Raw genomic sequence first — 18366 nt, 5'->3', positions numbered from 1 at the left:
AGGCAACAGTGGCAAATGACATGCGGTATCTGGTGGCAGGCAACAGTGGCAAGTGACATGCGGCATCTGGTGGCAGGCAACAGTGGCAAGTGACATGCGGCATCTGATGACAGGCGATGGTGGCAAGTGACATGCGGCATCTGGTGTCAGGTGACATGGCAAGTGACAAGCTGCATCTGCTAACAAGTGATGTGGCAAGTGACATGTGGCATCTGGTGGCAAGTGACATGCGACATCTGGTGGCAGACAACGTGGCAAGTGACACGCAACACGCGGCAACTGGTGGCAGGTGACCTGGCAAGTGACATGCAGCATCTGGTGGCAGGCGACGATGGCAAATGACATACGGCATCTGGTGGCAGGCGACAGTGGCAAATGACATGTGGCATCTGGTGGCAGGCAACAGTGGCAAGTGATGGTGGCAAGTGACATGCGGCATCTGGTGGCAAGTGACATGCGGCATCTAGTGGCAGGCGGCGGTGGCAAGTGACATGCAGCATCCTAGCTGCAGGCAACGTGGCAAGTGACAAGCTGCACCTGCTGACAAGTGATGTGGCAAGTGAAATGCTGCATCTGCTGGCAGGCGACGGTGAGAAGTGACATTCGGCATCTGGTGGCAGGCAACATGGCAAGTGACACGCGACACGCAGCATTTGGTGGCAGGAGACATGGCAAGTGACATGCAGCATCTGGTGGCAGGCAACGGTGGCAAGTAACATGCGGCATCTGGTGGCAGGCGACAGTGGCAAATGACATGCGGCATCTGGTGGCAGGCAACAGTGGCAAGTGACGGTGGCAAGTGACATGCGGCATCTGGTGGCAGGCGACGTGGCAAGTGACAAGCTGCATCTGCTGACAAGTGATGTGGCAGGTGACAAGCTGCATCTGCTGGCAGGCGCCAGTGGCAAGTGACATGCACTGGGCTCCCACTGATTCTGCATTATGGTGAATTGAACTATTTCATTTTACATTACAATGTAATAATAGAAATAATGCAATTCAATCATCCTGACACTATATCAACCATGGGGCCATGATGATTGAAGCGCCAACACCAGGTGTTTGGAGTAAAGTGAGCCGGTCTAGATGAAGCCCAGGACCATATTTTTGTCCCGGTCCAGCCCTGGCTGCAATGCAACTTCCCTCTGGTGGTGTTTGAGCTGTCAGTGTTCCCGGTTCCTCTTTTGCCCCTTGCTCTCTGGCCAAGAGTTGGTTTGTGGATTATCTGATCAGGACCCCCTCCCAAGCTCACACAGATAAGCTTTCGTGTAAGTGGATATTTTGTTTTATTAAAGTTACTTTTTGTTACTCATTGGAGTTTTCCTTCCTGTATCAGCTGCAGATGGATGGTCATGCGGCTGTGCTGCTATGTTGAGAGCTGCCAAGCAGATTGTTAATTAAGACTGGGCTGTGTTTCATCTAGAGTCCTGTGTTATGGAATTCAGAAATTGAAGGGGCCAGTAAATTGCATATTTACAGGCCCCTTTCCGCACTCTCCATCAAAAAACATCCCCCTGTGTGTCTGCAGCAGTAGGACAGGGGCGAGAGGGGGCCGGGCAGCAGCGGTACACTCCGTGCGCATGCCTATGAGCACTCAATAAAACAGTACTATGTAAAAGCGCCATCTTTCTTCATCGGAACTCAGAAGAAATCATCAGAAGGAACCCTCTTAAAATTGTCTTTATTGTTATATATGAATTATATAGGTTCTATGGTGAATAAAGTGAACCATGTGGCCAGCATATTGACATTCAAGTATTTATATGTTCTTAACAAGCAGTGAATAGCATTTAAACGAGCCCTCACCACTATTTGAAGAACCTGAAATGTAATAATTGTTGTCTTTAGTTATGTTAAATCTGAACTCCAGGCAATTAACTATAGAAGATACAAAATCTTTGTAGTCATTAAAAAAGTATTAAAAGCATAGTCTACCTTTTGAAAAAAGAACATAAATGCATCCTCATTTAAAACAGAAAAAAAATGAGCATTTATCATTTTTTGCATTCAGACCTACAGAGCATTGCCACCGCAATCAGTGCTTCACAGGTGCAATACGCAGACTCCTGCATTATTTACACCCCAGCCCCAGGTCCATACATCTGGGAAGTAAACAATGGACTACAAGTGCAGTGATATCAATGCACTTGGTTCGTTGAGTCTCCCTGCCACATTGGAAGATTGGACTTGTATTCTTTTCATCCACATATGATTAGGGATGGATCTGTGAATGAATGACCCAGCTTTTTTTGGCAGAACCGCACACAGCTGACCTAAATTCAAACATGCAGAAAGCTGCAGGGAGAAACATCCTATGATTAAGGTAGGGGGTGGTATGAGGGTGGTGGCTGGGGAATGTGACTCTGTTTCATATTACACCTTAAATATTGGTGAAACATCTTTACCATAAGAACTTGATCATCCTCTTGCATTGTAGCAGAGCTCAGACTGGGGGAGGGAGGACCATCACAAGAAGCTAATCAGTTGTGCTGCAGTGCTCATGTGCTAACAAAGAACATGTGAGAGCAGAGTAACAATAAAATGACCTCATTAGTCTGTTGCTTCTCCTTTAACTGTCCAACCATAGGCTGGGGAAGGACAAGACCAGTAAGTGCAGCAGAGAAAAATCACATCTCCTGCCTGTCAGAGGGGGCAGCTTTAAAGGTTATAGAAAAGCTATATGAAACATCAAGAAAAGATAACTAAAATAACCCATCTATATTGAACCTTACCCCTCCATCTACTCCACCATATTAGCTAATAGGATGGCTAATGTGGTGGAGCAGGGTATGATGAATTTTAAAGAATTTCGGATGCCGAATCCAAATGCTATGGAAATCAATGGAAGCCAAATCTGTTAAAAAAAAAAATGTCAATTTTCTGGGCCAATTTTTCTAAGTAAAGAATTGTCAAAAATAGCATGGGCTGGACGCTGCCCTAGGGAACATGTACCAGAGCAAAAAAAATTTAAATTTAAACTTCCTTTTGGCCAGGAGCAGTGCCTTTGTTATAAGCACTGAGATTTACAAAGAAAAATGGCTTTAAATTGCTGGCAAATTACATTTCCTTTCTGGCTTCTATTTTAAAAAAGGCACACAGACCCCTCCAAAGGTTCCCCAAAATACTTCGCAGTCTGCTATGGGTCTGTGAATTTTTTTAAGATTTTGAAATGTCATTTGCCAGCAATTTAAACTGTATAATTTTGCCCTATTAGCCATCTTACAAGATGAAGTGTAAAAATGGGTTAATCAGGGCCCAACATCAAATCAAGCACCAATAAATAAAATAAAATAACAAAAATAGGCCATGCAAAGGATTATTACTAGTGTGTAATGCAAAGTAGACAATAAAAGCCTAACTCAAGGGCAATCATTTTTTATTTGTTTGTATAGAAATGTTTTCACTCACGGACTAACCTGAACAGGGGCAGATGATATGATGTTCAGGACATCAGCCATGCTCGATTGCGTGCAAAACCAACTCTACTCACACTAAATAGAGTAGCCTATCTAATTTCCTCAAACTGTCAAGCCTCAAACCCTTAGATGTATATACCACATGTTAGCCGATGATCTTTGAATGTTACCTTGCAAAATACTTCATGTGGGTTTAGCTGTCATGAAGGGCTGTCCTTTTCCCTTTTCTTCCCTCCCTACACAACCTACCTGGACATTTGGGGTTTACCATACTCCCCCTATAAAGTGCTATACTACAGTATTAATTGTTTCACTTCATTGTTTTTGATGCTTTCCCTACTACATTGTTATGGTCTGCATCCCTACTAATTTGGTCGATATTGTGCACACTGTTTTATACCCTTTCTCATTCGGGTTACTCCGCAAGACTTATTATGTCCGTATGTTACTTTTTTTCTGTACCAATAAAATATTTGAACAAGGAAGTGTTTTCTCACAGATTTGAATCGCACAGAGGGAGGTATTTGACCAGATCTGTTACAAAACTAAGTAAACTCTGGTGCCCACTGGGCTGCACAATTATATTGAGTTTCCCTGCACTACTATTGTTGCAGGAAAATGGAGACAAGTCTATGAAAAACAAAATTCTTAGAACAAAGTATATCTGACTGCAAATATACAGTATAGTTCAAATTTAACTGAACTTTACATGCTTGAGCTCCATCTACATGTTGCACTAACATTATTATAATTCATAATTCATAGAATCCCTAATGTGCAAGTATCCACATATCATGCTGGTAATAGTTGTCTATGAAGGGAATTGCAACTGTCCTAAAAAATTTACTGGGAATTTATTCCGTACAACCATTTTTTAAATAAATGAGTCTTTGTGGTACATCATAACATGTAAATCTTCACAGAAGATTTTAATTTAAAGCAAAAATAAATGGCATGTCTCCATGAATGGTGCCAGAGTAACTGGTAATGTCAATGTTTCTTCTCAGTTTTATTACCCCTTTAAATATGTAGAGTGTTTTGGGCTTTTATCAGAAAATGGTGACTATACTAAACAATATGCCCTCTGAATGCACCATGTGAACAGATACTGTCTTATCAGGTTATCAAGATAAGACCACTGGCTTCCCATACTAGCAATGACCTGGCTCTTTAAATTCAAGTTCTGGTATGTATGAGGAATTTTTAGGCTATAAATTTCTGTGTCTTCAAGCTATGAAACCCTATCATTCACAGTCAACATTGCATTTAAGTATGTTATCAGTTGCTTTATAAAGCAATATATAATTGTTGTTACTTTTTTTGCTAATCTTCCCTTTGAAAATTCAAAAAGAGAAATGAAGCTATATAAAAATACAACAGGTTAAACTTAAACCTTTTAAGATGATTTAGTAAATACAAAAAACTATAGGAGTGTCTGTGTTATAGATAACAACCAATCCGATTTGATTTTAAAATTTCTATCATCAGTTATGAATGCTTACATTGAGATTGTGATGGTGTATGGTCAAATGTATTTTTTTACTATTGTTTGAAGGTTATACATGTTCAAACTAATATTGTATATTTTTTTATACAATTTATAAACTGTAAAATCTTTATTATACAAATAAACATTTGATGCCTAATTCTAGACACATGTTTTATAGTTTTGGATGAAGTAGGGAAGAATTTTCATTTCAGTGGGTTTTTATTTTTCTGTGAAACTGTTAGCCCAAGTTCACACTGTTGCAGGATTGAAATCGTGCGAGTTCAGCTAAACTCGCACGATTTCATTCCCACGTGTCAGTCCGATGATTTCAGAGACATCTGTGTGGTTTCGTGCACAGATGTCTATTGCAATTGCACCTGAAATTGACAAAAGTAGTACAAAAACTACTTTTGGGAATCGGCGTGGCACCGCAATGTCGGCGTCGCACTGATTCGGATGGTTCCATTGCGGGCAATAGCCGCCGATTTGGCATTAAATTTGACATGCAATTTCAAATCGCATGCCAAATCGAATCAATGTGAACCAGGGCTTAAGGAGATTTTTCCTCACTGTCCCTGAAATGCCTGTAGAAGAAATAAAGATATGGTTTTCACTGGTACAGGAAGGCAACAACAGCAATTAGTTTTTTCTCCCTACACCCCTTTGAATCTCAAAGCATTTTTTTGCTTCAGAGATATCTTGTTCTGTACCATATACCCTTTGTAGGCTAGCCTAATATGCAATACATCATTTTGTTCTGGACAGATATGTACAGTATTTATTTTGGTAGTTGATTTTTGAGTAAATATATTTTCTAGGGTATCGTTAGGAAGAAATATCACATAATTCATATATATATGTGGTAAATAGTAACACTTAAAAGGGAAAGTTTAGGACAGGAAATTTAATGACTTCACATGTGACATTAAATCACTTCCTCTGCAAACACAAAGCTCAATCATTGTGTTTGCAGTACTCCGTAACAGAGCACTCCTATGGAAAGCCATGCGGTGGTGTTGAAAGCCCAGGAACTGACCAATACAGCTTTTGGTGTTAGTGCTGGACCCTGGTTGTCATTGACAGATGGCATCTCCAACACAAAACCCCACCAGGACCCAGAACATATTTAGATTTCTGTTTTCTTGGCAGCTTGTAGTTATTGAGTAAACTTTAAATTCTACACCATACCAAAGTTTGCTCATAAAGATGTGAAGCCATTCATATGAAAGGAATGGCAAGAAAAAAAAGAAACGGGGCGGAAATGTTGTGAAGGTATTTGCAAGAAGAAAGCTATGCAAGAACACTCACAAACGTGCTCCAGCTCAACCACATCTTCCACCTTTAAATTAAATTGGGATCTACTTGCTCTTTCTGTGTATGTGTCTTTAGTATGTGTCAGCTCAACCACATCTTCCACCTTTAAATTAAATTGGGATCTGCTTGCTATTTCTGTGTATGTGTCTTTAGTATGTGTCAGCTCAACCACATCTTTCACCTTTAAATGAAATTGGGATCTGCTTGCTCTTTCTGTGTATGTGTCTTTGGTATGTGGCCTTCTCTATCTGTTGCCCTGTGTGCATAACCATGATATTGTATTTTGTTGCTCTGGACTATCTTACCTAAGTTTTATGTGTTAATCTTATCTTGGCCTCTGGCCTCTTGCTATTCTGACTTTAGAAGCAACAAAGCGTTAGCATCCTTATATTCACTCATGATTAATTAACAAACTTCCATCCACCCTTATAACAGTATAAATTTGAGCACCCTTAAGGGGTCAGCACATTGCAGGGGCTTCTATCCTTAAGGCTTCTTTCTCTAAGTGATTCTTTCTACAAGTGATATGCACTTCAATCTCTGCACTTCAGCGATTGCACAAAGCAAACATACATAGCAAACTGCACTGGAAAGCACCTAACAGACTGCAGGTGACCCTGTCTCTCTATTAAGCTCTCCTTTCACTCTGTAACATGCACTCTCTACCACTCCTTCTGACACTTGTGTCCTCTCTCCTCAAACCTTCTTACCTTCACCCCTCTTCTCCACCCCCTGCTTATACATATCACCCGGCCTTCTGTCCGCTCCCTATTACTGCTCCTACCAACTCTTGCTCATTCTACATCCACATACTGATAAAACCTCCAGTACTCTGAGGCATGCCCCTTCATATGAATCACATTCCCACATTACCTCCCTTACCCTCCTGCTTCTCCTAACCTCTGGTGACATATCCCCAAACCCTGGGCGTCCATCATCTGTCTTTGTCCAATGCTCCCATCCCCCGACACCCTCTGGCAGCAGCCGCAATCCACAGAACTTAGCCTCTATTCCTCTTCTTTCCAAAACCGGCTCCCCCTTCTCCTGTGCCCTTTGGAACGCACGCTCTGTCTGTAACAAACTCGCCACCCTCCATGACCTCTTTATCACAAATTCCTTTAACCTACTTGCTATTACTGAAACCTGGCTTCATAAATTAGATACTACTTCTCCTGCTTCCCTCTCCCATGGTGGCCTTCTCTGGACTCACTCCCCCAGACCAAGTGACCGGAAGGGAGGTGGAGTGGGAATCCTTCTAGCCCCATGCAGCACCTATCAGGTACTTCACCCACCTCCCTCTCTGACACTCTCCTCTTTTGAGGCACATTGCATTTGTCTATTCTCTCCCATTTCTCTAAGAATTGCTGTCATCTACCAGCCCCCTGGACCAGTATCAGCCTTCCTTGATGACTTTTCTGCCTGGCTACCCTGCTTTCTCTCTACTGAAATCCCCACAATTATTCTCTGTGACTTTAACATCCCTGTTAACATTAACACTACTATTACTTCTAAACATCTGAGTCTAACTCATCTATTGACCTGAAGAAATGAATACAGGCTCCTACTCACTCCAATGGCAAACCCTTGACCTTGTCTTCTCCTATCTGTGCACTCTGTGCAACCTTTTCAACAATCTTCTCCCACTCTCTGATCACCACCTTTTTAGTTTGCTCTCTCTCTGTCTTCCACCTCCTCTCCCTCCAACTGCCTAACAGTTACACGTAGAAACCTTCGCCACCTCAACCCTTCTCTTCTCTACTGATATTACTGATCACCTCTATGACAAAATCTCACCCCTGTCCCGCCCCAACCTAGCCACTTTCATCTACAACAGCTCACTGTCTTGCTCCCTAGACAAGCTTGCTCCCTTCACTGCTACAACCCCGGCAAACAGATGACACAAGAAGTCTCAGAAAACATAGTTGAGCGTCTGTGGCATAAGACTAAGTTCCAGGAAGACTTCACATAATATAAATCTGCCCTCCTAAAATATTATTCCTGCCTCCACACTGCCAAACAGACCTACTTTATCACACTCATTAACACCTTCTCATCCAGTCCACGTCAACTCTTCTCTACCTTCAACACTCTACTCTGTCCTCCACTGCCTCCACCCTCTAACTCACTCACTGCCCAGGAGATCGCCAATCACTTCAAAAATAAGATTGATACAATTCATGAGGAGATCTCTAATGCACAGAAACCTCCCCCACACAACACCCCATGTGCACAGATACAATCATTACTTCCCTCATTCAACCCTGCTAGTATTAATGAGGTTGCTAAACTTTTATCTAACACTCATCTAACCACCTGCCCCCTGGATCCTGCTCCCTCGCAAATGCTACGCTCACCCTCTGACTCGATTCTACACTCTCTAACTCACATTTTCAACCTCTCCCTCTCTTGTGGCATCTTCCCAAACTCTCTAAAACATGCGCTAGTCACCCCCATACTTAAAAACCCCTCACTGGACCCCATCAATCCTAACAACCTACGTCCCATCTCTTTACTTGCCTTCTCCTCCAAACTTCTTGAAAGACTGGTCTACAACCGACTGAGCGACCATCTGACCATGAACAAACTCCCCCCGATCCCCTTCAGTCCGGATTTCACCCTCAACATTCCACGGAAACTGCTCTCCTTAAACTCTCAAATGACCTACTAATGGCTAAAACCAGTGGACACTATTCTGTACTACTTCTCCTGGATCTCTCTGATGCCTTTGACACAGTGGACCACCCCCTCTCCCTCAATAAACTCCACACCTTTGGTCTCCGTGACTGTACTCTTTGCTGATTCTCATCCTACCTATCCCACCGCTCCTTCAGTGGCACTTACAACTCTACTTCCTCCTCTCCTCTTCTTTTCTCCATTGGGGTCCTCCAAGGTTCTGTTCTTGGACCTCTCCTTTTCTCAATCTACACCACCTCCCTGGGTCAGTTGATTGCCTCCCATGGCTTTCAATATCATCTCTATGCTAATGACACCCAAATCTATCTCTCCACCCCCCAGCTCTCTCTATCTGTCTCCTCACGCATCACCAACTTAAAACCGAGCTCATGATATTTCCTCCCCCAGGTGCCACTTCCCCTGATTTCTCTGTCAATATCAACGGCTCAACTATTAACTTGTCCCCCCATGCAAAGGTCCTAGGTGTAATCCTGGACTTTGAACTAACCTTTCGGGCCCACATCCTATCGCTATCCAAAATTTGCCGCCTTAACCTCCGCAACATCTCCAAGATACGCCCCTTCCTAACCAATGTCACCAAAAAGCTTCTAATCCACTCCCTGGTCATCTCCTGCCTTGACTACTGCAACTCACTCCTCACTGGCTTACCTCTAAATAGGCTATCCCCACAGTCCATCATGAACGCTGCTGTCAGGCTCATCCACCTCACAAACCACTCAGCGTCTGCTATATCCCTCTGTTAATCCCTCCATTGGCTTCCACTCACCCAACTAATTAAATTCAAAATACTAACTATAACTTACAAAGCCATCCACAACCTGGCCCCCAGCTACATCACTAACCTACTCTCAAAATCCCAACCTAATCGTTCTCTTTGTTCCTCCCAAGGCCTCCTGCTCTCAAACTCTCTTGTCACCTCATCCCATGCTCGCCTTCAGGACTTCTCCAGAGCCTTTGCCATCCTCTGGAATGCTTTACCCCAATCTGTCTGATTTTCTCCTAATTTATCCACTTTCAGACGATCCCTGAAAACTCATCTCTTCAGAGAAGCCTATCTGGCCCCCACCTAACAACTGTACATTTATCTTCTCCATCAGCACATTCCCCACAGTTATTACCTCTTGTATCTTTTGACCTTCCCTCTTAGATCGTAAGCTCTAAGGAGCAGGGTCCTCTGGTTCATACTGTATTAAAGTGTATTGTATTTGTACTGTCTACCTTCAAGTTGTAAAGTGCCGTGTAAACTGTTGGCGCTGTATAATAATAATAATAATAAAAACGTCTTGCAACTAAAGGAATTTTGCATAGAGGAGTGGTAAAAAAATCTCAGAGTCAATGTAGGAGACTGGTGGGTGGGCAGTTATATCTACAAGAAGCCATTTCTGCTAAAGGGGGCAAAATTTGCATCTGAGTTCAAGGGTGTACTTTCTTTTTCAACTGTACTCTAGTACATCTATTGATATTTTGTTGAATTAACTATTGAAAAGACACATAGACATGGATTAATATCTATATTGTGCATGTTTTTATGCACTTCTGAAATGCACATGCCACATACATATGTTTAAAATACAGAACTTTTTCCTGATACTGTGCTCCCACACTCACCAAGGAGACTGGCTTTTTGGTACTGTCTTGCATGTTGGCTCATCTCAGCTTGTTTTGGTAAGATAGACCTCCTCATGGCCTATATGGCACTTGGCAATCCTCAAAGTGTTATCTTACTTCTTTGTTACTTTTTGTATTTTGTATAGTATACATCTTACTTTTTTGTGCAGATTACTCACCCTCGCAAATACTCCTAAAGAAGCAGTAATCCCACAAAACATGTAGAGAAGAACTGGCTAACTATTGTCAAGACTACATCATCTGAGTAAAGGCACAATTTAGTTCCATTATTATACAATAGTCCAACTATTTTAGAGAGATATTAATGTGATTTTTAGACACACATTGTATCAGTTTTTATAATATCTGTAAATATAATATTCAAAAAAGGGCAGAGACATATACCTGGAAACTACAGGTCAGTTAGCCTAACATCAATAGTAGGTAAATTATTGGAGGGGACGATAAGGGACTATATCCAAGAATTTACTGAAGTAAACAGTATCATTAGTAGTAATCAGCATGGGTTTACAAAAGTTTGTTCCAGCCAGACCAATCTGTTAACTTTCTACGAGGAAGTGAGCTGCCATCTAGATAGGGGGCTGCCTGTGGATGTGTTGTATCTGGCTTTTGCAAAAGCATTCGATACAGTTCCCCACAAATGCTTAATCTACAAGCTGAGGTCTGCAGGCATGGACCATAAGATTTGTTCTTGGATAGAAAACTGGTTACAGTGGCGTGTCCAAAGGGTGATGATAAATAACGTGGGATACCCCAAGGCTCTGTCTTGGGATCAATTCTGTTTTATTTATTTATAAATGATATAGAGGATGGGATAAATAGCTCAATCTCAGTTTTTGCAGACGACACAAAAATAAGCAGGGCAATAACTTCACATCAGAATATGGACATTTTACAGAAAGACCCGAATAAAATAATGGGGGGGACAACTACATGGCAAATGAAGTTCAATGTGGAGAAATGTAAGGTCATGCACTTGGGGGCTAAAAACATAAGGGCAAACTAATCATTAGGGGGAGAACCTGTGGGGGAATCAAGGATGGAGAAAGATCTGGGGGTCCTAGTAGAAGACAGACTGAGCAATAGCATGCAATGTCAAGCTGCAGCTATCAAAGTCGGCAGAATTTTAGAATGCATAAAAAAGGGGATATACTCCAGAGATAAAACTATAATCCTGCCACTTTATAAAACTCTGGTTAGGCCCCATCTGGAATATTCCGTCCAGTTCTGGTCACCAGTCCTAAGAAGGGATGTGCTAGAGCTGGAGAGAGTCCAGCGAAGGGCAACAACATGAATAAGGGGACTGGAGGACCTCAATTATGAGGAACAATTACAGGCACAAAATGTATTCATAATGGAGAAGCGACTCTTGAGAGGGGACATGATAGCGATTTACAAATACTTCAATGGTGATCCCAGCATAGTAAAAATAAACTATTCAGTCTCAGAGAGTGTAATGCCGCGTACACACAAGCGGACTTTTGTACCGGACTGGTCCGACGGTCTGTCCGACGGACTTTCGGCGGACTTCTGACGGACTTTCCTAACAAACGGACTTGCCTACACACGATCACACCAAAGTCCGACTGATTCATACGTGATGACGTATAACCAGACTAAAATAAGGAAGTTGATAGCCAGTAGCCAATAGCTGCCCTAGCGTCGGTTTTAGTCCATCTGACTAGCATACAGACGAGCGGATTTTTCGACCAGACTCGAGTCTGTCGGAAAGATTTGAAACATGTTTTATATTTAGGTCCATCAAGCTTTTGGGGAAAAAAAGTCTGCTGGAGCCCACACACGATCTAATTGTCCGACGGAGTCTGGCATGCCGGACCAAATCTGCCGGAAAGTCCGCTTATGTGTACGCGGCATAAGAGAACACAGGGCCACACAACGAGATTAGAAGAGAAGAGTCTGCTCAGAATGTAACATGTGAGCATTTATTCAAGCACACAGGAATATGCAAAAAGTAGCATAAGCAATACTTTTGCAAATCACATCACACCAAACCACATGGTATTGCAGTAGTACCATGTGGTCTGGTGCCCGCAAACATGCTGCATTTGTAAGATGCATTTGGGGTGCCATTAGCAATAATTGGCACTCACACACGTCTCACAAGGGCAGCGCGTTCACATGTAATGCGTTCACAGAATGCTCCCTTCCAGCACCGTATTCTGGTGTAAATGGGCTCTTTATTCTTAAAGAAATAAAAATTCTGTGCATTGTTTGTAATGTTACATATGCATGGGAGCATCCATAATTACTCATTTCATATGCAAGCTTGTTAACTACTTAGTAATGCACTGTATGGTCGTACTTTACTGCCCCTTTAAATGTAATTGTGTACGTACACCAAGTGAATTTTGGCCAATTCCTGACATGCTTTGATCAAAGGATTTGAGCAGAAAATTGTCAGCCATACAGTGACTGCAACAAACATCTGCAGCCACTGGACATGTATTCTGATAGCTGTGGGTGCTGTTAATAAGAATAAAATAGCTGATAGCAGGAGATAGATTCCTCTCCCATGGGGGTTAAACAAGAGAAATCTAAGACAGGCCATACACAGAGCAAATTTCTTTCCTGCAACCACGGTCTACAGGAAAAAATTTGCTTGATTCCGCCATTAACACAGACAGTGATGCAGCAATCCCTCCTGCCAGGCCATTTTCTTCTCCCGGCAGGGGGGCAGGGGAGGGCAGGGGAAGCCATCCCCACTGGGAGAAAAAAATGATTATCACAAGAGAATCCGCCAACCTGGTTGTAACCAAGTTGATCGATTGATCAACTTGGTACAATCAGTCTGCCCATTAATGGCTCAAATCTTGGCCGGTTCCTGCTGAACTGGCCAAGATTCGAGCCATGTATGGCCAGCTGTAATCTCCCATTCAGTCCTGAACTTCATTTTTTTTTTAATCAGGCAAGAAAAGAATTAAGTCTGCTGGGTTGAACAAAAAAAACTGCCAGCTCCGGTCAGAGCCGCTGTACTAACAATCCGACGTTAGTACAGCAATCTCCCCTGCTTTGCTATTGTGCTCTGACAGCACCCCCGCCAGAACACTCTAGTCAGTGCTCTCAGCCATTGGCTGAGGTCGCTGGTCAGGAGCCAGTCAACTGTTGGTTTATCAGCATGCTCATCTGACAGGAGCTGGCCTGCTTTTGTCAGACCAGCTGCCATACACGGCCGAATGTCAATTTTATTGAACCAGCCAATGTCGCCCGTGTGTACTAGGCTTAAAGTGGTTGTAAACTCCTATTGATTAATTGTACCTATAGGTAAGCCTATAATAATAATAATAATAATAGTATGTGATGTATACTAGCACATTATGCTAGTATACATTAAAGCAACTTTGTCAAATATGAGAAACAAAAATGTAGAAGCACTTGTAAAAAAGTGATTTAATACTTACCTATAGAAATTAGTAAATGGACGGTCTATGGAAACTGAAAATAGATCATAGCAAGTAATGAATTGACAATTGACAGCAGCTTATAAGACAGGAATTTTGCTAAATTCCAATAAACTCTGATAAACTAAGTTCTAGCTACATTTAAAGGACCTTTAGAGCCCATTCACACAGGGGCAACACGACTTCCAGCGTGATTTTGGGAGGCAACTTGGACACGACTTGAGTATGAATCACAACACGACTTGGGGCAACTTACAACACAACTTGAAGGACAGGGAACTTTACAAGTGGCCAATCAGAGCTTATCAACTGTGTGTGAGAAGGAGGGGGCTGGCTGTTCAGTGGAGTAAATTACTTTCTGTTTCCTTTCTGCTTCCTGTAAAGTTGCCTCAGTATGAACAGTAATCAGACTTGGAGGCAACTTCCATTGAAATCAATGGGTACAAGTCGCCTTCTAGTCGGATTGAAGTAGTATAGGAACCTTTTCTGAAGTCGGAGCGACTGCAGTAGTGTGCATTAAGACGGATCCATTCACTTACATTGATTTTTTCATGTAGCGAGACTTGAGGCGACTAGGGGCGACTTGGGGAGTCTTGAAGTCAGATCCAAAGTTGCCCCTGTGTGAATGGACTCTTAAGATACAGTGTATGTAGTTAGCTTTCCAGTCAGTTCATTTTCTGAAATTATAAGAATTTGGCTATTTTCTAAGTTTCGCTAATTACTTTTAATTAGTACTTTTAAAATACAGTATCTGGTAATTACTGTTTTGTTACTTATAACCATACTGTTGTCGTCATTTTGATTGTTGTCTACATGCTTTGTACTATTAATGTTTTCTTACAGTTTTATCTGTAACCAAAATTTTGTAAATGTTTCTGTAGTGTGATTATACAGTAACCGACAGACTCAGGTTCAGTTTTCATTTTCTATGGTTTTGCCCCAGCTATGTAGCATAAAATCACTGTACTGGAGTAAAATTGTTACAGGAAATTCTTATGCATGTTGTTCCTTGCAAGTTTACAATTATGGAAGAGCCCTGGGGCCATCATAAAAAAAAAAAAACTGAATTCTGACTTTGAAACTCAGAATTCTGAGATTGAAATTCAGAATTGTAAGTTTAAAAAAAAAACAGAATTCTGAGATTCAAAGTCAGAATTCTGAGTTTGAAAGTCAGAATTCTGAGATTCAAAGTCAGAATTCTGACTTTCAAACTCAGAATTCTGAGATTCAAAGTCAGAATCGTGAGTTTAAAAAAAAAAAAAAAAATCTAACGAATTCTGAGATTAAAAGTCAGAATTCTGAGATTTAAAGTCAGAATTCTGAGATTTAAAGTCAGAATTCTGAGATTTAAAGTCAGAATTCTGAGATTAAAAGTCAGAATTCTGAGATTAAAAGTCAGAATTCTGAGTTTCAAAGTCAGAATTCTGAGTTTCAAAGTCAGAATTCTGAGATTTAAAGTCAGAATTCTGAGATTAAAAGTCAGAATTCTGAGATTAAAAGTCAGAATTCTGAGATTAAAAGTCAGAATTCTGAGTTTCAAAGTCAGAATTCTGAGTTTCAAAGTCAGAATTCTGAGTTTCAAAGTCAGAATTCTGAGATTTAAAGTCAGAATTCTGAGATTTAAAGTCAGAATTCTGAGATTTAAAGTCAGAATTCTGAGATTTAAAGTCAGAATTCTGAGATTAAAAGTCAGAATTCTGAGATTTAAAGTCAGAATTCTGAGTTTATAAATATAGTAGTCTCTATTAGGAAGATTTTAGGACCAATGAGCAATAATGTAGTAACACCCACAGATCATCATTCTGCAGACATACATGTCTTCTGCTCTGTATATGGATATGTAAATCTATCTTATTAACAGCACACAGTACAGGGAAGCAGGCAGTGCTGGGTTCTCTGGTTCTATGACTGTACTAATAGTTCCTATGTTTGCTGTCTTATCCTTCTTCTCTGTGATCTGCTCTAACATAAAGAGCCATGCTGAAAACGTGTATTGTGTGTGAGTGGGGGGGACACAGCTTCCATAGATAACAGAACACAATGGCCAGCACCCCTCTGCACCCCAACTTGTAGAAAACATTGCACTATTGCCCCTACATTGGGGAATTGTGAATCGCTAGAAGGCAGCAGGACAATGTGTGTCTATGGTTATAACGGATTAATCATAGCAATTACTTGTCTGGAATAATAGAGGTGTTTCACACACAATTAACCTCATATTAAACGTAAAAGCATGCCCAAACAACTAATGAGAGTTAGTGTAGTGGTTAGAGCAGCAGGCTTACAGTGGTGAAGTTGTGGGTTCTAATCTGGGTGAGACTATGTTTTTTATCTAAATATATTTTAAAATAAGAGATTTGCGAGGGCTTAAATTGTATTTGGGCTTAAATTGTATTTTATTAATATATCCAAACTGATCCCAATAGAACACAATGGCCAGCACAGCACAGCTCTGCACCCCAACTTGTAGGACACATTGCACTATTGCCCCTACATTGGGGAATTGTGAATGACTAGAAGGCAGCAGGACAATGTGTGTCTATGGTCATAACGGATTGATCATAGCAATTACTCGTCTGGACTAATAGAGGTGTTTTACATACAATTAACCTCATATTAATCATAAAAGCAGCACTTGACCACTAATGAAAGATAGCTTAGTGGTTAAAGCAGTAGACTTGTATTGGTGAAGTTGTGGGTTCTAATCCAGGTGTGGGAATTTTTTTTATATATATATATATATATATTTTAAAATATGAGATAGTGAGGGCTTAAATTTTATTTTATCAATATATCCAAAATTTATTTCAAGGTATATTAACAAAGATACACTGATATATTGAGCACACAAAGTTGTAGTATATGCTGGCTACTATAAAATAGAGAGTAGAGATTTCAAAGAAAAAACTGTGTATATATTATTAGGGTGATCAGATAGGATCATTAGGGTGTCATCTTCAGTTTCCCCGGGGGCAGTTCATAATTTAGGAGACTGGTCATAACGAATCGATCATAAATCACTTGTCTGGATTAAAACAGTAGTTTCACAGAGAATTAACCTCATATTAAACATAGAAAGAAACTATTAGAAACCCTTAAGTGATAGTACAGTGGGTAGAATACCAGGCTTATGGTGTTGAAAGTTCTGGTTCTTATCCAGTTCAGAGCATGTTTTTAATTATATATGTATTTTCAATATATTGATTTTATATTAAACATATTTTAAACTATACGTTACTGAGAACTTAAATTGTATTTTATTGATATATCCAAATTGATTTCAAGGCATATTAACAAAGACATATTGATAAAATTGTTATATAAGCTGACTACTATAAATTAGAGAGTAGGGATTTTTTTACAAATCTGTGTATATATTGGGATGATTTTGGTGACATGGGGCCAGTTCTAAATTTCAGGAGATTGTCCCTGGAAGCTGCATGATAACCATCACGTCTTATAACTTAACCACCGATGCAGGATCATTTTTCCATCTAGTGACACCACCGATGCAGGGTCATTTTTTTCCATCTAGTGACACCACCGATTCAGGGTCATTTTTTTCCATCAAATGACATCATCGATGCAGGGTCATTTTTCCATCCAGTGACACCACAGATGCAGGGTCATTTTTTTCCATCCAGTGACACTACTGATGCAGGGTCATTTTTTTCCATCCAGTGACACCACAGATGCAGGGTCATTTTTTTCCATCCATTGACACTACTGATGCAGGGTCATTTTTTTCCATCCAGTGACACCACCGATGCAGGGTCGTTTTTCCATCCAGTGACACCACCGATGCAGGGTCGTTTTTCCATCCAGTGACACCACCGATGCAGGGTCATTTTGTTTTCATCCAGTGACACCACCGATGCAGGGTCATTTTGTTTTCATCCAGTGACACCACCGATGCAGGGTCATTTTTCTTCTTCACTACTGTTAGTCCCTTATGTGTGCACCAGTTTTAAACTCTTAGACCCCTTTCACACCGAGCCGCCCATAGCGTCGGCGGTAAAACGCCACTATTTTTAGTGGTGCTTTACCATCGGATTAGTGGCACATTTCGGCCGCTGGCGGTGTGCTTTTACCCCCCCCCCCGCCTGCGGCCAAGAAAGTGTTAAAACCGCCCGCAATGCGCCGCAATAGCGCAGACTTTTCCTGATGTCCTGCCAGCGCAGCGCTCCGGTGTGAAAGTCCTCAGGTAGAGTAATGTGAAGTCCTCAGGCTTTCACACTGGAGACAATGCTGCAGCTGTTTGAGGGCAGATTGCAGGCGCTATTTTTAACGCTATAGCGCCTGCAAATCGTCCTCGGTGTGAAAGGGGTCTAACATACTACAAATATATATATATATATATATATATATATATATATATATATATATATATATATATATATATACA

Source organism: Aquarana catesbeiana, linkage group LG03 (genome assembly GCF_042186555.1).
Source record: "Aquarana catesbeiana isolate 2022-GZ linkage group LG03, ASM4218655v1, whole genome shotgun sequence".
Classification (NCBI taxonomy): Eukaryota; Metazoa; Chordata; class Amphibia; order Anura; family Ranidae; genus Aquarana; species Aquarana catesbeiana.
This window is presented reverse-complemented; position numbering follows the sequence as displayed.